This window comes from Bos taurus, chromosome 4 (assembly GCF_002263795.3).
Source record: "Bos taurus isolate L1 Dominette 01449 registration number 42190680 breed Hereford chromosome 4, ARS-UCD2.0, whole genome shotgun sequence".
Taxonomy (NCBI): domain Eukaryota; kingdom Metazoa; phylum Chordata; class Mammalia; order Artiodactyla; family Bovidae; genus Bos; species Bos taurus.
This window is the reverse complement of record NC_037331.1, coordinates 6,638,324-6,663,917: the sequence shown is the minus strand read 5'-3', so window position 1 is coordinate 6,663,917 and position 25,594 is coordinate 6,638,324. Positions and strand designations below refer to the sequence as shown.

At 40.1% G+C, this 25,594-nt stretch overlaps 1 long non-coding RNA gene across 1 annotated transcript; it reads right to left on the bottom strand.

The window, feature by feature from the left end:
* Positions 1-8,082: 8,082 nt before the first annotated feature.
* Positions 8,083-25,356, bottom strand: LOC132345177 (uncharacterized). The gene is made up of 3 exons (XR_009494369.1): positions 25,233-25,356; positions 12,512-12,549; positions 8,083-8,310 (listed from the first exon to the last, which is right to left on the bottom strand). It is a non-coding gene; the product is annotated as an uncharacterized lncRNA (long non-coding RNA).
* Positions 25,357-25,594: the final 238 nt, after the last annotated feature.

The window sequence follows — 25,594 nt, the reverse complement described above, 5'->3', positions numbered from 1 at the left end:
GAAGAGCCTGTAATGTGGGAAACCTGGATTGATCCTTGGGTTGGGAAGATCCCCTGGAGGAGGGCATAGCAACTCACTCTAGTATTCTAGCTTGGCAAATTCCATGGACAGAGGAGCCTGGGGGGATACAGTCCTTGGGGTTGCAAAGAATCAGACACAACTGAGTGACTAAGCACAAGCACCTTGAAAAGTACAGTAGTACTAGCTGCATCACTGCTGCTTTTTTACTTGCTTCAGGACACCGTGGGTTTGAAATAAAGATACTGTACTCTGTACAGTACTGCACAGTAAAGTACATAGAAGCATAGCCACATGTGAAGGATGCATGCATGTGACAGTGTCCAACAGACACATGAGTTAACTTACATGACTGGAGATGCGACACATATCCATATCTTTGAAAGTTCACAACTTGAAGATTCATATGTAGGGGACTAGCTGTCAGATCAGATCAGATCAGTCGCTCAGTTGTGTCCCACTCTTTGCGACCCCATGAATCGCAGCACGCCAGACCTCCCTGTCCATCACCAACTCCCGGAGTTCACTCAAACTCACGTCCATCAAGTCAGTGATGCCATCCAGCCATCTCATCCTCTGTCGTCCCCTTCTCCTCCTGCCCCCAATCCCTGCCAGCATCAGAGTCTTTTCCAATGAGTCAACTCTTCGCATGAGGTGGCCGAAGTACTGGAGTTTCAGCTTTAGCATCATTCCTTCCAAAGAAGTCCTAGGGCTGATCTCCTTCAGAATGGACTGGTTGGATCTCCTTGCAGTCCAAGGGACTCTCAAGAGTCTTCTCCAACACCACAGTTCAAAGGCATCAATTCTTTGGCGCTCAGCCTTCTTCACAGTCCAACTCTCACATCCATCCATGACCACAGGAAAAACCATAGTCTTGACTAGACGAACCTTTGTTGGCAAAGTAATGTCTCTGCTTTTGAATATGCTATCCAGGTTGGTCATAACTTTGCTTCCAAGGAGTAAGCGTCTTTTAATTTCATGGCTGCAGTCTTACTGTAACTGAACATTTATTCTTTTATTTAATTGAGATATAATTGACATAAAATATTGTATTAGTTTAAGGTGTACAACAATGATTCAAGATATTTATATATTGAGAAATCATCACCACAATAAGTTAACTTCTGTCGCCTCTCAGAGTCACATTTTTTTTCTCTTACGATCTCAACACTTATCCCTAACTGAAGACTTCAAATTTATTCTCAAGTTAAGTAAGGAAGGAGGCAGAGAGAAGGATAAAAGAATAGGAAGAGGAAATATTCAGAGGACGAAGTAAGAAACTCAAATTAAGTGGAAATAGAAGGCAATTATCTTTTGATTAAGGTTATCCTTTAAGACAACCCCCAGCATCATATTAGGGGCCTGGTTCTCAGTACATAATTGGTTGAATGCAGGGAGTAGGGACTTCCTGGCTGGGAAGTTGGTAACCAGTGTAATGCAAGAATGAAAGGCTTGCATCTGTAGGGCAGATATCACATAGGAAAATTATGGCATCATGGTCCTTACTGACTCCTTCATGAGTCATTTTCCAGATTCCTATAGGAGAGATAGGAGATTAGTTGATACCAAGTCAGAAAGTATAAAGATGGAAATATAAAATTCTATCCCCTAAAGTAAAGTAAAGCATTGCAAGAATACAGTACACATACTCTTGGTCAGACAGGACCCTGTAATCTTTCCAAGCATCTTCTATTTGCATTCTCTACCAGATTCAAGAGTGAACTTGCTAACATGAAGCAGATAAAAGGGCTTCTACACTAGGGGCTGTAATTCCTTTTTGCTTGAAAGTCATAGCCATTCACTTAAAAAAGCATGAAACAAAATAAAAAGAAACTGGGACTAAAAATAATTGTCTTCATGAACAGTGGGGAAAAATTCTGTTCAAAAAATATAAAGAGACCAAAAGACCAAACTGTCACTTTTGAAGAGCATGGAATGAAAACAGGGGGTCAGAAGCAAAAACAGGGTACTGCACATGACCCCTGCACACAATCCCACAAGAGAGGCAGCCAAAGCCCTAAGCTGCCCCTCCCACCAGTCCTCTGGACACACCCCTATTATCACCCATAGAAGGAAGAAGTTCACCCCTCTCAGGGAGCAAGCAAGCAAAGGAACCTGTTGGAGCTCTTACTTCCTGTTTCTGTGGTAGGGGCTCCAATAAAGCCTTGCCTGAAAAGAAAAAAGCATCAAGACCAGAAGGTAAGAGGCAGACTGTTTAGACTTATGCAATAGGTCTATACAATACTTTGAAGTGAAATGGATAGTCACTCAGTCACATCTGACTTATTGTGACCCATGGACTGTAGCCCACCTCTGTCCATGGAATTATCCAGGCAAGAATACGGGTGTGGGTAGCCAGTCACTTCTCAGAGGACCTTCCTGACCCAGGGATTGAACTTTGTTCTCCTGCATTGCAGGCGGATTCTTTACAATCTGAGCCACCAGGGAAGGCCATACATATAAATATATGTCCTCTTTTTTAATTTTCTTCACATTTAGGCCACCACAGAGCACTGAGAGGAGTTGTCTCTGCTGTACAGTAGGTTCTCATTTTCATCTACTTTATACATAGCATCAATACTGTATGTAGTGAGAGTGAAAGTCACTCAGTCGTGTCTGACTCTTTGCCACCCCATGGACTCTACAGTCCATGGAATTCTCCAGGCCAGAATACTGGAGTGGGTAGCCTTTCCCTTCTCCAGGGGATCTTCCCAACCCAGGGATCGAACCCAGGTCTCCCACATTGCAGGCGGATTCTTTACCAGCTGAGCCACAAGGGAAGCCCAATCAATACTGTATATATGTCAATCCCAATCTCCCAATTCATCTCACCTCCCTTACACCAATGGGCAGATCATTCAGACAGAAACTTAATAAGGGTCTTTTTACAATCATTTTGATGGAAATTTAGCTGCAAGGGGAGGTGAACAAGTGTATGCTCTGTGACATATTAAATAAGAAGCTTTAGAATCAAGCATAGAATACATGTACATTTCTGATCACTGGAGAAAGGATGACTTTAGTTCAGCAATAGTCTTGGAAAATGGGTCAGCCATTGGAGAAAATGGAGGTCTATAATATTTTGCCCCAAGTTCACAAAATAATTTGATTTCTGAAATGAAAATCAGTGCGATTTGAGAATAAATCAGGGAATTTGAGGTCATGCATATTTGCTTCTTATCCTAATCATGTAGTTTGCTAAGTCAGTTATTATGACAGAAACTCACTTAAACTGAACCTTCGCTTTCTATCTGAAATTGATGAGAATAATATCGATATTATGAGATTGGTGTAAGAATTAAAATATGTGGGGATTATCTGGCCTTCCAGTGGTTAGGACTCTGTGATCTGCTGCAGGAGACCCAATTTCCATTCCCTGGTTGGGGAATTAATAGTAAGATCTCAAAAGCCACTTGAGGTGACCGAAAAAAAAAAAAAAAAGTGTGGAGCCACTAATAAGTCCTGGTATTCTGAGCATTTGTAGAAGTTCAGGTTCATGAAATCGAATCTATATGTCTCAAACAAAATATACGGTAGTATTCAGAAAATCGTTTCCCCTTTTTTCAGCTCTCTCTCTGCTCTTAGACTTTTCACTCTCCTCTTGTTTAACGTTCAGAAAATCCTAGATTATAGTCACAATTTCCAGTTCACAGAGAAAACTGAAAAACAAAGAAATTAAATAACTTCCCCAGTATTATTGTGTCAATAAGACAGAAAACCAGAATTTCAACCCAGGACCTAGTTACTGTCTACCAGATATTGAAATGAACATATACATTCTAATGAATATAGGAAATGTTCTAAAATGATCCTAAATGCCAAAGGCTATCTCAAAACTGCACAGTTCATTGAGATCCATGTTATTATCCTGTGATATTCATTTTTTATGGTAAAATTCCAGACATTATTGTTATCCAGGGGGAATGGTAAAAGCTTGACTTAGTCTAAGTTACTTCTTGGATTTCTCCATCAGCTATGAAGTCTTCACTGAAGTCGTCACAAGATTTCTCACACCTGCTCCACATCCATCCCTGCAGATGTGATACTTCACGCCCTCACCTCCTCTGAACATAGCATAGCCAATAGGGCACAAATGATCTGTGAGCACAAACTGATTCACACGAATCAGCGTTAATGGGGAATCAGCACCGAATTGGGGAAAGAACCACAAACGCTCGTGATGGAGGATGGAACCGCACAGGGTGCCAGGATGAGCAGCCACAGGAAGCTGAGAAGGAGGTGAGAGCTCCTTAAAGATCGTCCTGCACATTAGATAATAAGCCTTAGCTCAGATCGATGGGGCATGATATTTAAATTGGTTCAGCATGCAACAAAACCTCTGCAGGAGATGGTACTGCTATTTGTATTCTTCACAACCTTTGAGATAGTTCCAGGAAAACCCTTCTTCTACCCTGCGGCCCCCAGAGTCCCACTCAGCACACACAGGAGACTGAAAATTAATATCCAAACAGTGTTGAGAGCTGTTAAGTTTCAAAGCTGAAATGACTGCTTAGGGTTAATGAGGAAATTACTGGCTGAATATTCAAAGAAAATGAAAAAGTAGTCAAAACATGACCAATGTTCTGATGTGTTCTTTTTTTTTAATCCAAGTGCAAGCAATTGTTTGGGCTCTTTTAATTTACAAACTTAACTGTTTATTTGTAGTCATCTGAAAATCTAAGTATGGGGAAGAATCAGTGTCTCTTTATACGTGGCATTATTTAATTTCAGCCCCAGGTCTTCAGAGTTTGCTCCTAAAAGTAGGCATTTATTTGCATATAAGGACCATAAAAAGAAGACATTTCTAGAAAAATAAGCATGGGTTCCAGCTTGTATCTCCTTTCAGGACAAGGGTGGTGGAATATTTATCTTTGCACCCTCAGAAGCAAGCACAGGGCTTTGCATATTGTGTAAATTAAAAAAAAAAAAAAAACTTGATTAAGAAATAAAATAATCAACTGTAAAATAGGCCTCACTAACTTTTATAAAGGCTGCAGAGCCTTGAATACCTCAGGGACCATGTGTGCTGCATTGCCTGTTGTCAATTCAGCATTGTCACTTCCTTCCCCAGGCCACCTCTGCACTGTGGAAAAGAAGTCAAGAATTGTATTTCCAGTAGGATTTCCAGCTGAGTTGGCCAGAGGAGAGGTACAAAGGCTGCCAGAAAGTGGGAGGCTGAAATAAAAAAGAGGTCACTACTGTTGGGCACAGTTGCAGACACACACATGTGACGAGCAGGGACTTGATCCCCCTGAGACCCCTGCTGAGGGCTGCCTTCCTGGGGGTCAGTGAGCATCCCGAGGTGGGGGAGATCTTACGGGTCAGCCCTCCCGTGCATGGGGTTCTCAGACATCTCTTCCACCTCTCCACTGGGGAGCATCTCTTTTTATTTCAAGTTTATTTCCTGAAACACATCTTTCTGCACTGGATCTAGACTTCTAGAACCTAGAGCAACTTACTTCTTAGTTTCAAAGAACAGTGAATATTGCTTGATTAAGTAGGGGAAATGAAGGGGGAAAATATGTGGAGAAGGCAAAAATGAAAAAAATAAAGTAAAACTACTTTATTACCATAAAACTACTATGGGTGGTAGTTTGCCTAGTAATAACGACGCTCATCTCCCCTTTCCTTTCTTGTGCCGGAGAGGTTCTGTGGTCACCATCAGTGGCCTGGCCCTCAGGGCCCCTCACCCCCACCTGAGGGGCTGCTCATCATTTGTAGGCACTTTCTCCCCTATTCCACTCACCTCTCCATTCCTACTGGAGTGCTCCACCAGCATGTTTATACCTGCCCTAGGATGTCCAGCTTCAGCCATGTCTGCCTGATAATGGGTGTCCTTTATTTCGCCTATAGCTACATGTTCAGTGGAGAGCTGGACATGTCTACCCTGCCTTTCGAAACACAATCAGCTTGATGCCACTGAACTAAGCTTGCTCAGGTCAGTGAGGCTGTCCCAAAGCTGCTTCAAATTTATCCCTTGCTGCACTTGACTTCTCTAAGGTCTTTAAATTGTGTGTTTAAGGTCTTTAGATTGTGTGTTAATCACTCAGTCGAGTCCAGCTGTATGCGACCCCATGGACTGTAGCTCACCAGGCTCCTCTGTCAATAGAATTCCCCAGACAAGAATACTGGAGTGGGTTGCTGTTCCCTTCTCCAAGAGATCTTTCCAACTCAGGGATTGAACGTGGGTCTCTCATATTGCAGTCAGATTCTTTACCATCTGAGCCACCAGAGAAGCCATCTTAAAATGATTAAGTGCAATAAAGGACTTTCTGCCACTTGACAAGCTCGGCTCCATCATCAGCTATAGCAGCTGGCTCTGAATTTCCTTCCTGCATCTCTGATCTTTTTTCTCTCAGGCTTTTCATAAGGTCTCATTTCCCTGTTTATCCCACAACTCCACCTGTGATCCAGGGCTACAGCCTCCTCTGCTTTGCCTCCCATACGTTTTTCTCATACAACTTAGAGACATAAATCCAGATGGTTTTCTGTAACAATATTTACTGATTGCACAATAATAGTTAAAATACTGAAAATCCCTGATGAAATCAGCTCCTCGCATTCCTTTTTCATGATAATTATTTCCAACATATTTATTCTCTATCAAGACTAAAGCCCATTTTCAAATTCTTATTTTAAATGTTTTACATAAGTGATAATTGTCTATATTTTTAAAATAAAAAAAACATCATAAAGAAGTTTATAGATTAAAAAGTGTATGCTCCCAATTACAATCCTTGCCTTTTTACCCACTCAAATTATTTCACTAATTCAATCATCGACATTTAGTGACTTTATAGAAATATCTGTGCTTTTAAAGCTTGCCAATATATGCTTATTTATATATGCACACTATGTGTGTGCTTATATATAGGTTTTGTAAAAGAAATCTCTATATACACACATCACCCTCAAAAAGGGTACAGAACTGCCAGAATTCTAACACCATAGCCTATGATGGTAAACATTTATTATGTTATTGGGTTTTGCTTTATTTGAGTTATTTGCATTTGAATAGAATTGTATAATGATTGTTTGTTTCAATACTATTTAAAAGATGTCCTATCTCTACACCTCATTCTTTAAAATCCCTTCATGTATGAGGAAGGGAAATTGAGTCAGTGCTATACTTACTTGTTCAGTTGTATCTGACTCTTTGTGACCCTATGGACTGTAGCCCGCCAGCTCCTCTGTCCATGGGGATTCTCCAGGCAAGAATACTGGAGTGGGTTGCCATGCCCTCCTCCAGGGCATCTTCCCAACCGAGGGATCAAACCTAGGTCCCCACAATGCAGGCAAATTCTTTACCATTTGAGCCACAAGGGAAGAAGGGAAATTGAATCAAATGCTTTGCAAAGCAACCCAAACCCCTCTTCGTAAACCTGAACAATGGGAGAGGTTTTGAGGGAGAAGGGATACATGTATATGTATGGCTGAGTCCCTTTCCTGTTAACCTGAAACTACCACAACATTGCTGAGTGGCTATACCCCAATTTCAAATGTTTTTGGTGTTAAAAAAAATTAAAATAAAAAATCAAAAGAAGCAAAAAAAAAAAAGAAGCCCAGACAAGAGACTGGAGCTTGGAGTGCGGACAGCTGGACTGATTCTCATCAGATGTCTTGGAGGAAACTTGCTTCTGGGACCAGTTACCTTAATGCACGAGAAACCAGGGCCCCCAAGTGTCAAGACATCTCTTAAAGGACCTCCCATGGTAGAGCAAGCACAATCATCAGGCTGACACTCGGAGAGGGCTTCTGTGGTCAAGAGCTCTTTGTGTCCACAGCAGGCAGAGTGACGCTGCAGGAGGATTATGGCTTCAGTTCTGTTCCCCAGATTTCCCCACCTGCGCCCCATTTTTCTACAGCAGGGAAGCAGAAATCCCTCTCCCAGTGTCAGGAGAAATAATACTGCTCCTGGCTCGGTGTCACCCATGGGAGGAAAAATGATGAGAAAAGCAGTTTCTGCTGTAATCCTTGGGTAGTCATTGTAATTAACTCCTAAAGGAATATAAAACTGCAGAGATATCTATTCACTTTATTGAAAGCGTATCATAAGTGGGCTTTATTTAACAAGTGCATAATTTTCCAAAAGCTTGTGATCATGGAGAGGAGCTGAGATATGAAGAGAAGAGGTTGAACTTGGCATTCTTTGCTCAGGGATCCCTGGGGCACAGATTGTCCAAGAGAGCCATAATTTTGTTTAGTCAGAGTTCACCGGAGTTCACTGCTGATGCAGGGGACAGCCTTGTCCATGTATTAGACCATTCCATTGGTAAGTCTCAGTTTTCTTCTCTGTAGAAATGGAGACAGGGAATGCATGTGAGTCGGACCCAGAGAATTTTATTACAAATAGAATTCTATTACTAATCAATTATATTATGAATCAATATAAAGGAATTTATTACAAATCAATACAAAGGTTAGACAGTGAAAGTGTTCATCATTCAGTCATGTCTGACTCTTTGTGACCGCATGGACTATAGCCCACCAGGCTCCTCTGTTGATGGGATTCTCTAGAGAAGAAAACTGGAGTGGGTCGCCCTTCCCTTCTCCAGGGGAGCTTCCTGACCCAAGGATTGAACCCAGGTCTCCCACATCTTTTGTCTGAGCCACCAGGGAAGCCCAAAGGTTAGAAAATGAGACCTCAACATTTGGCCGAAGGTTGGTATTTGGGGCTTAGATTTGAGTTCCATGGTATTATGTATGAGCTGCTAAAATTTTCCCAGAGGAGAGCAGGATTTTGACCCTCCCAGAGTCAGACAGCAAGGAGAGCCTGACGGTGATAATGAGTGAGTTGGCTCAGAACACAAGCCTTTGTGGGTGCATGAACCTGCCCATTTAGTGCAGAAAGCCAGATTTTAAAAGAAAGAATGAAGCTGGATGAAGAAAGCTATCTGGGATCACCCTCTGAGATATAAGTGCATAACTCACAGAAAGGCTGACAATAAAATGTAAGAAGCTAGCGTGCAGTCTAGGGCATTCGTATTCCCTTAGGGGTTATATGCCCAGCGGTTAGTCCAGGCCCTTCAGAAAACACCCCAGTGGCTCTGGCCACTTCCCAGCACTCTGCCCTCATCTCTACCACTCTGCCCACAAGCTTAAGCCACAGTCGCCATCATCAGTTATTCATCCATGCACCTCTCCATCTGGCTTTTGGGCTTCATATTTACTGAGCCCTCATCTGGATACATTATGACCCCTGGGTCTCATGCTGAGGAGCTGTCTTTCCCTTGGTATGTTAGATCTCAGATACAATGACATCTCCTTGGAAAGCTTCTGTTCAACCACAATCTAAAGTACCCGCTTCGCCTCCTTCTTTGTCAATAGCACCATGCTGCTCGCTGTTGTATTTTCCTGAAGGCATATACAACAGCCTAAAAATGTCCTATTTATTCACTTATTTATTTACATCCCCTTCCACTGGTGCAAAAGCTCCAGGAAATCATAAATTCTAACTCGTTGAGAGCCTAGTTACAACAGAATCTGGCACTGAATTGTGAAATAAGAGTGGTCCTGCCTGTGCGATGAGGAAGCAGTAGGGAGGATGAGATTGTTATGTAGTTCTCTGGGTAAGTGATGACATTTATGGAATGTTTGATCTAAAAAAAGCAATAACACAATTAAGCTATGATGGTGCTGTCAGGAAGAAATTTTCCTCTGCCCCAGACACTTGACAGATTGTGTGTGTGATCATTCAGTTGTGTCCCACTCTTTGCGACTCCCAAGAACGGTGAACCACTAGGCTTCTCTGTCCATGGAATTTCCCAGGAAAGAATATTGGGGAGGGTTGCCATTTCATTCTCCAGGAGATCTTCCTGATCCAGGGACAAACTGAGGTCTCCTGCATTGCAGATGGATTCTTTACCTTTGCGCCAGCTGGAAAGCCATTTGACAGATTAACAGGAGACAATCAAACCAAAGTTGAATGGCATCATGGGAAAACTCAGTAACTCACCAAAAAAGCCAAAGTCCTCACCTTAAATACCATCTTCACCTGAAGATAAAGGAGGATGGTAGGGGTAATGATTTGAGACTTCAAAGGGGAGGAAAGCAATTCATATGGAGATAGAAAAGCAGATGTTTGGTTGGGGGGAAAAAAAAGGTGTGCTGACCAGGCAGAGACAGAGGGATACCAAGAAGAATTTTAACACACGAATTTTGCTAGGAATCCTCCCTGTCTACATACCTAGCTCAAACTATAGCTACCCATGGGATAGCTCATTTCCTGGAGCAAGTTTTCTATTCACATTATTTTAGGCGATTGTGTTCCTGCTGCTGCTGCTAAGTCACTTCAGTCATGTCCAACTCTGTGCGAACCCATAGACTGCAGACCACCAGGCTCCCCCGTCCCTGGGATTCTCCAGGCAAGAACACTGGAGTGGGTTGCCATTTCCTTCTCCAATGCATGAAAGTGAAAAGTGAAAGTGAAGTCGCTGAGTCGTATCTGACTCTTCGCGACCGCATGGACTACAGCTTACCAAGCTCCTCCATCCATGGGATTTTCCAGGCAAGACTACTGGAGTGGTGTGCCATCACCTTCTCCGAGGCAGTTATGAGGAAGGTCAAAGTTTCTATTTGAGTCATCTGGCACTTGATTGTTTTCAGTTCAAAATAATCTGGTGACCAAAGAGACATTTAAGGTGGCAAGTTCAGCTTTTCACAATGCCAAGGACAAGATTACCTTCCTCTGTGGTGTACGTTGGGCAACTCACTCAGTAGAAAACACCATCATGGTCAAAATTGTAGGCAACACCTCATAGAACCACCCTGTTTTCACAGCAATGAGGTTTTAAAACTAGGTGCATGCTGACTTTAAATCTCACCAACACATAAGATGGCTGAGAAGAGATAAATATTAAGAAATAAATTTCCTATAATTGCATCAAATACATCAAATCTTATAGAATGCTTTCCCCTTGGCTGTGGGAAGCACTGGTCAGAATAACACAAATTCTAACTTTGTTAATAGGTAGAGCTTAAGTCTTAATTCCTACCACTCCACTTACCAAATGAGTGACTTCAAAGTAATGTCTTAACTTTTATGATCAGGATATCCTTATTCAAATGAGATGTTCACATGACCTTGATGTAGCTTGAGAAGATTCTTGGGTGAATTATGTTAAATGCCTGCCCCATGACTGGCATGGAAGAGATAACCCAAAGCCAGCAGTCTGGGTTGTTATCTGATTTATTCTCACCAGAACCTCAGGTGGAAGGCAAGCTCAGGTGTTATAATTGATGAAGAGATAGTACCAGGAAGAAGTGCCCACAGCTGAAAAGCACAGTTTGAAACCCCATGTTCTACCCTCTGCCCCAGTGCTGCTCCTTTCCTAAAAATAACTCAACAGGACTCTTTTCTTCTTTTTTTTTTAGCTTGCTTACATGTGCATGTGAGTAAATGTGTGTTGTAATGTTCTGTACATAAAAGAAATGTATAAAAGTATTTGTAAGTTCCAGAGAGGAATAAGATAGAACACAAATAAGCATGTACCCACATCCAGTATAAGAAAGAGATCCTATTACCGAATGTCTCCCACAAGTCTCCCCTACCCCAATACCACCTACCTCTCTCCATTCTCCCAAGAGGGGCCAATATCCTGAAATTGGTGTTTCTAATAAAATGGATTTTGAATATGGTTTTATTCCATATGTGTTTATCTTTAAAGTTGTATCATTTCATTTTCTAACTTTTTAATTTAAATAAATAGTAGTATACCTTATATATTTTGAGTTGGTTTTTTGCCACTGAATATTGGGTTCTTGAGATCCCACCATGTTGTTGAAAAAGGTAGTTCATTCTTTTTCATTTTTTTTCTTAACATAAAACATTTTGCTGTTTTGTTATTCTATTGTCAAAAAATAACACAAAAGACTTATCCATTCTACAAATGGCAGATTTTTCAGTTATTCTCAGTTCTTGTATGTATCTGTGCAAGAGTTTCTTTAGAATATAAACTTATAAAACTTATATGCCATAAGACATTTGTTCAATTTTCACTCAACTGTTTAATTGTAAAAATTGTTTTCATTACAGGCATTGTTTAAGCACTGAAGTTAGAGCAGTAAACAAAATATATAAAAAGAGCAGTAAAGAAAACATACAAAAATCTCTTCTCTTATGGTGCTTATATTCTTGTGAGAAAGACAAATAGTACATATAATAAGAAAAAAAAACACAAAATATTATGTTTGCCAGGATAGTCCTGATTATGCTACTGTGGTAAATATTGATAATCCTCAAATCTTAGAGGCTTAAAAATATTATTTCTTGATTATGTTACATGTTCTTTACAGGCAGCTGGAATCTCTCTCCAATTTGTCATCTTTCTCATTTGGGGACCCAGGATGACCAAAGTAGCACACTCTGGGAACACTCCAGGCACCACAGGAGGAGGACAAAGAGAATGTGACAAAAACCACATCAAGCTTCCGCACAGAATGAACACATGTCCCTCATGTGTTCATGGCCTCAGACCTCAGGAAAGGTACCTACCCTGGCTCAGGAGGCAGCGGTGAACTCCAGCCACTCACCTAGAAGAAAGAGGTGATCAAACGCTTGGAAGCAATCCCGGTGACTGACTCAAACAGAGTTTATTAGTTCAGACACACAGTCGTGTCCGACTCTTTGCGACCCCATGAATCGCAGCACGCCAGGCCTCCCTGTCCATCACCAACTCCCGGAGTTCACTCAGACTCACGTCCATCGAGTCAGTGATGCCATCCAGCCATCTCATCCTCTGTCATCCCCTTCTCCTCCTGCCCCCAATCCCTCCCAGCATCAGAGTCTTTTCCAATGAGTCAACTCTTCACATGAGGTGGCCAAAGTACTGGAGTTTCAGCTTCAGCATCATTCCTTCCAAAGAAATCCCAGGGCTGATCTCCTTCAGAATGGACTGGTTGGATCTCCTTGCAGTCCAAGGGACTCTCAAGAGTCTTCTCCAACACCACAGTTCAAAAGCATCAGTTCTTCAGCAGCTCAGCCTTCTTCACAGTCCAACTCTCACATCCATCCATGATCACAGGAAAAACTATAGCCTTGACTAGATGGGCCTTTGTTGGCAAAGTAATGTCTCTGCTTTTGAATATGCTATGTAGGTTGGTCATAACTTCTCTTCCAAGGAGTAAGCATCTTTTAATTTCATGGATGCAGTCACCGTCTGCAGTGATTTCGGAGCCCCAAAAAATAAAGTCTGACACTGTTTCCACTGTTTCCCCATCTATTTCCCATGAAGTGATGGGACCAGATGCCATGGTCTTCATTTTCGGAATGTTGAGCTTTAAGCCAACTTTTTCACTCTCCTCTTTCACTTTCATCAAGAGGCTTTTGAGTTCCTCTTCACTTTCTGCCATCAGGGTGGTGTCTTCTGCTTATCTGAGGTTATTGATATTTCTCCCGGCAATCTTGATTCCAGCTTGTGTTTCTTCCAGTCAAGCGCTTCTCATGATGTACTCTGCATATAAGTTAAATAAGCAGGTGACAATATACAGCCCTGCCGTACTCCTTTTCCTCTTTGGAACCAGTCTGTTGTTCCATGTCCAGTTCTAACTGTTGCTTCCTGACCTGCATACAGATTTCTCAAGAGGCTGATCAGGTGATCTGGTATTCCCATCTCTTTCAGAATTTTCCACAGTTTATTGTGATCCACACAGTCAAAGGCTTTGGCATAGTCAATAAAGCAGAAATAGATGTTTTTCTGGAACTCTCTTGCTTTTTCCATGATCCAGCGGATGTTGGCAATTTGATCTCTGACGGTTGTAATAATAAGAAGAAAGATGCAACAGGAAGAGGATTAGCACAAGACTACAGAACAGGGAAGCAGAATTGGGGAGAGTAATTAGCATACGGTAATTAGAGAGGGTCCCATCAAGCTGACATTAGAACCAATAACCAAAGCAGACAAAAGAATGACCCATGGTTGTGGGCGGGGGCAGGTGTGGAGGGGGAGAGGGGCTGGGGGATGTACTTCCAGGGAAGCCCACTCCCAACATTCCGAAAAAAGCTCAGGGCAGAAGCTAAGTGGAGTGTTCTAGTAAAAGGGCAAGAAGGGGCCAGGAGTAGAACCCGAGTTAAACCGGAGGCAGTTTGTGAAAAGACATTTACTCTCTAAGTTACGAAGATTTCAGTACAGGTATTTGAGCAGAAAAGTGACATGATCTGACACATTTTAGTAGGGTGGCTGCTGTGGTAAGAATATAGGGAATGACAGAGGAGGGAGTGAAAAAACCTGAAACAGGAGTCTAGTTAAGAGGATATTTTAATAATTTAGACCAAAGATGATGGTGATATGAATTGGGCTGCTGGAAGTTAGGATTATGAAAAGTGGTCAGATTTGGGGGTCTGAAAGGAAGAAAGGAGTCAAAGAGCTTTAAGACATAGGCGTGAGCAAGAGGAATTTGCAAAGACCACTCAACAGGGTGGACAAGACATCTTCAGCTTTACAAGGACAGTGAATCGAAAAAGCAAGAGAGTTCCAGAAAAACATCTATTTCTGCTTTATTGACTATGCCAAAGCCTTTGACTGTGTGGATCACAATAAACTGTGGAAAATTCTGAAAGAGATGGGAATACCAGACCACCTGATCTGCCTCTTGAGAAATCTGTATGCAGGTCAGGAAGCAACAGTTAGAACTGGACATGGAACAATTGACTGGTTCCAAAGAGGAAAAGTAGTACGTCAAGGCTGTATATTGTCACCTGCTTATTTAACTTATATGCAGAGTACATCATGAGAAGCGCTGGACTGGAAGAAGCACAAGCTGGAATCAAGATTGCCAGGAGAAATATCAATAACCTCAGATATGCAGATGACCCCACCCTTATGGCAGAAAGTGAAGAGGAACTCAAAAGCCTCTTGATGAAAGTGAAAGAGGAGAGTGAAAAGTTAGCTTAAAGCTCAACATTCAGAAAATGAAGCTCATGGCATCTGGTCCCATCACTTCATGGGAAGTAGATGGGGAAACAGTGGAAACAGTGTCAGACTTTATTTTTTGGGGCTCCAAAATCACTGCAGATGATGATTGCATCCATGAAATTAAAAGACGCTTACTCCTTGGAAGAAAAGTTATGACCAACCTAGATAGCATATTCAAAAGCAGAGACATTACTTTGCCAACAAAGGCCCGTCTAGTCAAGGCTATGGTTTTTCCAGTGGTCATGTATGGATGTGAGAGTTGGACTGTGAAGAAGGCTGAGCGCTGAAGAATTGATGCTTTTGAACTGTGGTGTTGGAGAAGACACTTGAGAGTCCCTTGGACTGCAAAGAGATCCAACCAGTCCATTCTGAAGGAGATCAGCCCTGGGATTTCTTTGGAGGGAATGATGCTGAAGCTGAAACTCCCATACTTTGGCCACCTCATGCGAAGAGTTGACTCATTGGAAAAGACTCTGATGCTGGGAGGGATTGGGGGCAGGAGGAGAAGGGGATGACAGAGGATGAGATGGCTGGATGGCATCACTGACTCGATGGACGTGAGTCTGAGTGAACTCCGGGAGTTGGTGATGGACAGGGAGGCCTGGCGTGCTGCGATTCATGGGGTTGCAAAGAGTCGGACACGACTGAGCGACTGAACTGAACTAAACTGATGGAGTGCTGCGTCCAGCAGCTGTATCTGTTAGCCTACACCTGAAAGATTCAGATATCGCTTTTGTTCCATATCTTAAGTAACAATACTCCTTGAGATTTTAACCTATTTGTTAAACTGGTGGGTATGAATTGTTACCAAGTTTTATTTTTAGTTTATAATTCCTTGATTTTTCATGAGTAATTTTCACATACTCATTTGACAATTGAGATCTTTTCAATCAAAAGACTGATTACTGAATCAGTTCTTTTTCCTATTGAGTTGCCCGTTTTTTTTCTTTTCTGTCAAAGTTGTTTATATATTTAAGTGAAATTGAAAACATCTTCTCGTCTATCACTTACATATTTTCTTCCTTCTGTGCTGTCCTTTATTAAATGCTTTTAAATTTTAATGTACTCAGATCTTTCTATCTCCTTTTACGTTATTAAATAGTCTCTTATTAACATTAAACCTAAGTTTATGTTATTAAATATTGTCTCTTATTAACATTAAATCTAAGTTTACCAGTGTTTTCTTATATTTTAAACTAAAAGTTTTACTGTTTCTATTGAAGTCTTTATCCAATATTAACTTGATGTTTTCCCATGATGTGAAATTGTGAGAACATTTGTTGACAACTCTGTTTCTTTTCATGTGGTATTGTCCACTGTGACACAACAATTAACCCAAAGCTTAGTGGCTTAGAAGAACAAACATTTTGCTCAAAGTTTATCTGTATCAGGAATTGAAGAGCAGATAACCTGGGTGGTTTTGTCTTGGTGTCTCTCGTGGGGTCACGGTTACAATGTGGCTGTAACTGCAGTCACCTCAAGCTTTGACAGGTGACTGCTGGCAGTTCCTTACCATGGGGGCTTCTCCAAAGGGATGCTTGAGTGATTTAGAACACAGCCACTGGACTCTCCTGGGAGAGTGACCTGAGAGAGAATATGTGGTAACAGCAAGCCCTTTGTGACCTATTTTAGATGTGGTATGAACATGGCTTCTAGGAGGAAAGTTACCTAGTCTAACACACATTCAAATGAAGGGGAATTAGGTTTTAGTTTCTGAAGAGAGAAATATCAAAGAATTTATGAGTCACACCCACATTGGTGACTACAGCATCTCTTCTGTCACAGCTCACATGTGCTTACTTCATAGGTCTGTCACTGGTACCATGGCTTTTTTGCCTATTCCAGCACCGATTCCACCCTGCTTGATTTCTGTGGCCTTGTAATACATCTTTACATTGGGTAGAGCAAGATCCCCTCAGGCAATTGTTGTTGTTGTCTTTCTCCTTCTCCACCTCCTCCTCCATGCCCTTAATCTTCCTCTCCTTCTGAAAGCAGCTCTTTTGCCCCTTTCCTGTTGGTGCATTTCTTCACCTCTAACTTTAAAAGAATCCAATTATAGAAATGAATCACAAGGCAATTGAAACTAACTCCTGACTTATGCCCACCTGAATGCACTCCATGCCTTGTCTAATCTGCTGGATTCTTTTCCTAGATAAAAAGAGGTAAGAATGAAAAATTAAGCTGTTTTAAAAAATGACTGATTCTATCCTCCCAGCCTCTTAAGCAATTCTGCAGGCAGATCACATGGGCAAGATAATATCTGAAGATATTAGCACCCAGTCTGTACTCAATGGAGGATGATTCAGAACCCACTCTCTTGCCTTGATGATTCACTGAGATTCTCCCCCTTTTTAGACCCTGTAAACTGTCATTGCTGAGTAGAATCTTCAGAGTTGGTCTCAGGACACAAGTCTATCTTTTCCTCAGATTGCCAACTTTCCTGATTAAGGCACCTTTCCTTTCTATTCACACTTGCCTCTCAAATTGTTGGTTTATGAGCAACAAGCAGCCAAACCTGGGTTCAGTAACATTTCTTCAAATCTTTCTTTACCCTTTGCTCTTTTCTAATGTTTTAGAATCATCCATGGTCTTTCATGGAGAAACCTGTTGTAATTTATACTAGAGTTGCATTTACTTTAGATACAAATTTGGAAAGAACTACTTCATGGCATTGAATTTTCTTATTTGTGAATATTTTATATATTTCTTTTATTGACATCTATTTTAATGTGTTTAAACAAACTACTGAAATATTTCTATAGAATAATTCACATAATATTTAGATTTATTTCTAGCCACTAAAGCTTTTGGTTGCTACATCAAATGTCTTTCCAAATTTTTCTCTTAAATTATCTGTTACTGGCCTATGGAAATACATTTTTTTTTTCCAGAATGGCTGTATCTGGACTACCAGCAAAGCAGTATTACTAATTTTAATGATATCAAAAAGGGAATGACTACTCACTCCAGTATTCTTGCCCGGAGAATTCCATGGACAGAGGAGCCTGGTGGGCTATAGTCCATGGGGTCACAGGTAGTTAGAGACAACCAAATAACTAATACTACTACTAATATTTAATGATCTTTTATACATTTTATGAGTTTTCTATATGTATTAGTCAGGCTTTCTAGCTGGTGCATTGATAAAGAATATGCCTGCCAATGCAGGAGACACAGGAGACTCAGGTTGGATCCCTGGGTTGGGATGACGCCCTGGAGTAGGAAATGGCAACCCACTCCAGGATTCTTGCCTGGAAAATTCCATGGACAGAGGAGCCTGGCAAGCTACAGTCCATGGGGTCACAAAGAGTCAGATGTGCCTGAGTAACCAAGCACATACATGCACCTGTGTGTCAGTAGCTCAGTTGTTTCCGACTCTTTGCAACCCCTTGGACTGTAATCCGCCAGTCTTCTCTATCCATGGAATTCTCCAGGCAAGAATCCTAGAGTGGGTTGCCATACCCTTCTTTAGGGGATCTTCCTGACCCAGGAATCAAACCCAGGTCCCTGCACTGCAGGCAGATTCTTTACCATCTGAGCCACCAGGGAAGCCCGTATTAGTCATAGTTCTCTAAATAAGCAGAAGCAACTGCAGAGAGTTCAAACTGAATGATTGATCAATATGTCAATAGGTAGGTGTAAGAGATTTCTTGTTGGAATTGAAGCACATGTTTGGAGTCTGAGAAGTCCCACAGTCTGCCTTCTGCAGGTTGGGAACAAGGAAAGCTGGTAATCCAGTCTGAATCTGAAGACCTCTGAAAATTGGGAGGCTGATGATGTACACCCTAGTCTGAGTTAAAAATTCTAAGAACCAGGAGTGCTGATATCCAAGGGCAGGGGAAGATAGATGTTTCAGCTCCAATAGAGGGAATAAATGTGCCTTTTCTTTGTTTTTCTGTTCTCTTCACCCCTCCCAGTGGTTGGATGATGCCCATTCACAAAGGTGAGGGGAATCTTTTTTACTCAGTTCACCAGTTTAAATGCTAATCTCTTCTGGAGATTCGCAGACATGCTGAGAAACAATATTTCACCAGCTACATAGGCATCCTTTAGACCAGTCAAATTTTATGTTGACACATAATACTAACCATCACATAATATTTATAAAGCATCGTGTTAATATCAGGTTTGCCTCCTTTTTTCCAATTCTTACTTTTGTTTATGTTTCTAAAATTTGAATATGCTGCATAGACTTCAAGTTTGGCAACACTGCTTTTTCAAGAATACTTAGTAAAATCAAATGTGCCATCACCTCTGCTTCTCTCTATCCTCAGAAAGATGTCATAGGACTTGAAAATAACAAATTACAGATCAACCTAATTTAGCTACAAAGGGAGATTATTGCAGTTTGTGCCCAATTTTTTAGTAAAAATATACAGAGTTAAATTCAGAGGTTGGGATACTACAGTGGTACAGACATCATGTTTTACCCCTTAATAATGTTCTTTTTTTTGGCACACACAGGAATAGCCCCAACCTGAGAATGGATCAAACAAAAGGGAAACTTCCATGTGATGGAAAGATAAAATATTGAATAGTTCTTCAATCTGAGAACACATTTTTTAGTTGAATTTGCAGTCTCTTCAGTCCTCAGTCATTTGTTTTAACCTCTATTTCAATTTTAAAAAAACATGGGAAAGCCATGAAAGGAAGTAAATAATGTGGGGCACCCATTAATATGGATGAGTAGCAATGAAGTTTGTACCTTGATCAGAGATATACAACCAGATGGGTCCGATTGATGGTATACTAATACCATAAGTACTATTTATTATATTTTCTTATTCTCATATTTTCTATGGTTGCTCCTATTTCTGTTACAGAATAAGCTGAATCTAGGTAGAATGGTGTCAATTACTGTCAGCGTACATTTGTAGCATCCCCACTCTACTTACACACACACACACACACCCCACCCCACCCCCACACACTCTCTCACACACACACCTTTGTTGACTTTAATTCTCTTGCCAGCTACACACAGTCCTTTGTCCTTGGGGAAGTTAATTAGAGCTGCTTTCTCTCCTGCCTACTCACAACTTCTTTCTCTCAGTAAGAAACCTTACTCTCATCTTTCCAATGTATTTTCTTATTTGTTCAATCCTTGCATGCACATAGTTTCAGAATTACTAACCTAAGCCCTTTTAAGAAATAAATTTGCTATCTATAGTATTTGTATATAGTTCTTTTTGTCTTTAGACTCAAAGTATCTAAGTCGAAATCCTGATTTGCAAAGTTATTTAGGTTGATTCCTCTTTGCCCAGACCCTTCAGTCTAGTTATTAAGTCATTTGTAATGCAGTTAGGTCACGTTTTTTTTTACTGTCGTTTTATAGTTTTATTTAGCCGTATGATTCATCATGACTTGAGTTTTGTTTTGAAGCCATAATTGAGGGTCAAGTGCTAAAACCAGCATGTGTTATTTTTGGAGATACACTGTCTAAGGAAGCAGTGAAACATCATATGTAAGCAGGGTTTACAAGGACAGCATAAAAAAAGAACTTCAAGTTACAGATTTAGTTGAAAGAAAGAAGTTATATTTAAGAGTTAACAGATCTGCTGTTCAATATTTCCCATCTAAACATTGGTGCTTAAAAGGGTCTTCCACATAGGAATTTTTTTAATCTCTTGCATGGCTGCTAATCATGTACAGTTGCCAAAACATTAGTGAGAGATCACATCAGCGATGCAGGGAAAAGCCAGCAGGGTGTGCAGGTTCAGTGCAGCATAAACACTGCCCACACGGTCGTGCTTTTTGTGCATATTCTACTTGAACATGGTGATGGAATAATGGCAATGCTTATTTATTTTTTTATCTTTGATTTTGACAGAGAATGATGTAAAACAATAAATGATTACAAGGTCATCACCTGCAGTTTGAAGGTTTGAAGGGAAATGGATTGCACATATATTCAAATGATTTGGATATATTAGCAAAAAACACACTGGATGATTGCAGCTGGTGTCAAAATGCAAGCCAATGTAGTAGTCCATTCATAGATGAAGTCTTGCCTCCCCATCAAAATGCAAGCCAACGTAGTAGTCCATTCATAGATAAAGTCTTGCCTCCCCACCACAAAGCGAGCTGAGCTGAAATGCACATAGTGCTTTGGTAAGAACTGTGAATGGCATAACATCTAGTGTCTTGAATTTTAGATTATTCTTATCAGCATCTGATGATATAGAAACTAATTATGAATCAGTTATTATGAATGGAGAGGCATAATAGTTATCTTTGGGAAAACTACAGAATAGACATCAGCATTCCTCATTCCTCTAAGATAAGAAACAAATGTAACCTTATATATGTCAGCAAGACTTGTAGTATTGTGTGATTTGGGTTCCCCCAGCCCCAATTTATTTAGCCACCCTTCATGGCATGTAGGCTGTTAGTCCCATGACCAGGGATCAAATCTGCGCCCCCTGCATTATAACACAGAGTCTTAACTACTGGACTGGCAGGGAAGACCCATCTTTGACATTTTTAATCATCTGAATGTATCCATGCCAGGAAGGATTTACATAGACTTGTCAATGTAGATACAATCAAAGAACAAAATTAAAACCCTTTAAGAACAGAATTTCTAGATATTATCTGATAACTAAACAATTTTAAATCAACTAAATGATGACCTTAATGTTGCATATCTATTGGAAATTCTCAATAGACACTTTACGAATTGGATGAAATGTTTTGAAAATTATTTTCCATCAAAAGAAGATCCACTGCAAGGAAACTATAGCTTTAAGAATAATTTATAAATTAAAAATTACAGATAAATTTAAATGATCTTTCAGTGACACAGAATCCATTTCTTTTGTTGAAAAATCATTCAAATTTAACTGTAATTTGCATGATAATGTCCTTGAACTAGCTAATAATGTTTTAAAAATAAATTTTGGAAATATCTTTGTTTACGTTTAAAGTATCCCATTTTTCATTTGGATAAAACCTAAAAGCAAAAGTCTTAGCCTGCAGAAATTGTTTAAATTTTATTTATTTTAATATTCTTATCAACATACTTCTGAAAGACTAGTTTCTATATCAAAATTTGTTAAGACAAACAATTTAAGGGATCATTACCTGTGTTAATAGTTGTCAATCTGTTAACAAAAAAGAAGTAACTTCATTGGTCCATTAAAAATCTTTAAATATTGATATTTTAATGTTCATTATGACTTCATGTGTATGCATTAATATGGGAAATCAAATTTGTAATTTTTATTTAGCTACTATTGAACAGTGATAGAGAGCTAGTGATTAGTTAGAAACATATTTTCAGGAAATAAGATGTGTACTTTTTGTAATTCTTTTATTTCTCTATATCATATTTCACTAAATTATATTTACAAAAAAGTAAGTTTATTTTTGTCTAAAGAAGTCATAAAACTAGGGAATTAGTTTGTATGTATGTCCTTCAGTTCAGTTCAGTCGCTTAGTCGCTTTGACTTTTTGCGACCCCATGAACTGCAGCACACCAGGCCTCCCTGTCCATCACCAACTCCCAGAGCTTGCTCAAACTCATGTCCATCTAGTCGGTGATGCCATCCAACCATCTCATCCTCTGTCGTCCCCTTTTATTCCTGCCTTCAATTTTTCCCAGCATCAGGGTTTTTCCAAATGAGTCAGTTCTTCACATCAAATGGCCAAAGTATTGGAGCTTCAGCTTCAGCATTAGTCCTTCCAATGATATTCAGGGATGATTTCCTTGAGGATTGACTAGCTTGATCTCCTTGCAGTCCAAGGGACTCTCAAGAGTCTTCTCCAACACCACAGTTCAAAAGCATCCATTCTTCAGTGCTCAGCTTTCTTTCTAGTCCAACTCTCACATCCATACATGACTATTGGAAAACCCATAGCTTTGACAAGATGGACCTTTGTTGGCAAATGTCTCTGCTTTTTAATATGCTAAGTTGGTCATAGCTTTTCTTCCAAGGAGCAAGCATCTTTTAATTTCATGGCTGCAGTCACCATCTGCAGTGATTTTGGAGCCCAAGGAAATAAAGTCTCTCACTGTTTCCATTGTTTTCCAATCTATTTGCCATGAAGTGATGGGACCAGATGCCATGATCTTAGCTTTTTGAATGTTGATTTCTAATCCATCTTTTTCACTCTCCTCTTTCACGTTCATCAAAAGAAGCTCTTTTGTTCCTCTTCGCATTCTGCCATGAGGGTGGTGTCATCTGCATATCTGAGATTATTAATATTTCTCCCAGCAATCTTGATTCCAACTTGTGCTTCATCCAGCCTGGCATTTCACATGATGTACTCTGTAAGTTAAACAAGCAAGGTGACAATATACAGCCTTGATGCATTCCTTCCACAATTTGGAAGCAGTCTGTTATTTCCTGTCCAGTTCTATGTATGTCCTTAAGTTGTTAAAAAAAAAAAAAAAAGGTCATAATATTCTAGAAATTTATTTTTTATTTAAATTTTTAAAAATTGAGGTATAATTCTCATATAACAGTATGTTAGTTTCAGATGTACAACATAATAATTCAGTTTTTTTAATATATTGTGAAATAATCACCACGGTAAATCTAGTTACCATTCATAACCACAGGTAACTATAATTTTTTTCCTTCTAATGAGAACTTCTAAGATTTACTCTCTTAACAAACTTGCAACATGTCACTTGCAGAAACATGCACAGTGATTCATTTTTATTGTATTTCATAAATTATCAGTCCAGTATAGACTGAATATAAAAACTAGACAAAATTGAAAACAACAGCAAAAATAAAAGAAGAGAAAAGAAAGGAAAAGAAAAGAAAAGGATAACCTGTCCTCCATCAAAGATAGTTTGAAACTACAAGGAAGGTGTTTAATTTTGGAGTGAGCATCAGGTTTCATCCCTCCACTTTCCCCAGAGAAAGTGAAGGGTGTGGCCGTCCACCAGGACATCTGGGCACCGGCAGAGGTCCTCAGTCTACTAGAGTCACTGGACTGTCCCTGGGCCTGTGGAGCCTCCACCCCTCTGGGCTCTGTGTCTGTCATTGCGGAGGGTTTTAGTTTCTGTCTGCTGAACTGGTACTTAGAGCTTATCAAGGACAGGATTTGTTCTGGAAATGGAGAGGGTGGAAATGAGTTACTTAGTGCAGCACAATAGAACAGAGAATTTATTATCAGAATTGAGAGTCAGGTTAAATCCCTGCCTTAAAAAAAAAAAATTAGCTTGGTTGAAAATGAATTGATTAAAGGAGTCTTATACACTCTCGTTTCGTAATCTTGGTTTCATCTTCCAAATAGTAACACCAAAGTGAGGGATGTAGAGAAGTTAAATAACAAATAACGTAGACAGAAGACACTAGACCTTAAACCTGTTTTCCTCCTATGCTCAGTTCACCAGTTAAATCTGTCATTTGACATTGCTAAATTGTTTCCATGTTAATGACAGTGATAAGCAGATCACATCATACCTAATATGTAAGTTAAGTTACTTAAAACCACAGAATGCACATATCCCTAAATTATTATCTGCTTCTGGTGAGGGATCTATACTTCATTTTAATTTCTGTCTTCAAAAACGCTTTTAAGCTTGGTGGTGATTCATTTTATTGTACCTTTTATATACTTTCAGAATTGTTTCTTTCATCTATTATTTGAATGGTGATTGATGGATAAATCACTCATGATAATATGCTCCAGAAGGAAAATATACCCACCCAGCTATTGTTTCAGCCCCTTAAATCATATTTTTACTTTGTCTGATAAAAAGGCTCATTTACCTTGGAAATAGCGAACGTGTCTGCTATAAAGTGGGTTTCCTGATGTCAAGTAAGATAAATATCAGGCCAAGGAACAGAAGTACAGCTTTCTTTTTTGTTTTTGTTTTTAGTTGCTAGGTTGTGCCCAACTCTTTCAGGATCCCGTGGACTGTAGCTGCCAAGCTCCTCTGTCCATGGGATTTCTCAGGCAAGAATACTGGAGTGGGTTGCCATTTCCTTCTCCAGGGGATCTTCTTAACCCAGGGATCAAATCCAGGTATCTTGCATTGGCAGGCAGATTCTTTACCACTGAGCCACCTGGCAAGCCCATAGCTTTCTTATATATTAATAACTAAATACAGAGATTTGAAGTATTAAAAATGGCATTTCTCCAGGAAGAAGGGGGTTGTCATTTACTCATCAAATATTTATTGAAAACCTATATATATCAGAAACTAATCTTAGAGCTGGAGCTACAATATAAACAAGCAGAAATTCCCACCCTTGGCTCACATTGATCCTAAATAACTGTGTCTTTGCCAGAAAGAACTGAGTGGCCATTTCTACTGTCTGACTTCAATCATTGCAAACTTACCACAAAGTAGAATGAGTATCGTACATTCCCTTGAATTCAACACCATCTGGAAATGTGACTGTGCGAACTTGAGCATCAGATATGAGTCAGGTGATTTACGTACATCCCTTCTCAGCCTCATAAATAAATACTCCAGGTAGGAGCTACTCTTTCCCTATGATACATCCTTACAGCTCACAATGCATAAAATGATTTCATCCAATCAAATGCCACGGCAGATCTGAGTTTTCCCCTGGTTGTTGGAAGGATTTTGGAAAAGTCTGTCAGGGAAATAGTACTGTTTAAAGCCTGTGGCTGGAATAAGTGTTGTTCTTTTGTACCCGTGCTTCTAGAAGATTTAAGGGCTGCTGGGACTCTTACGT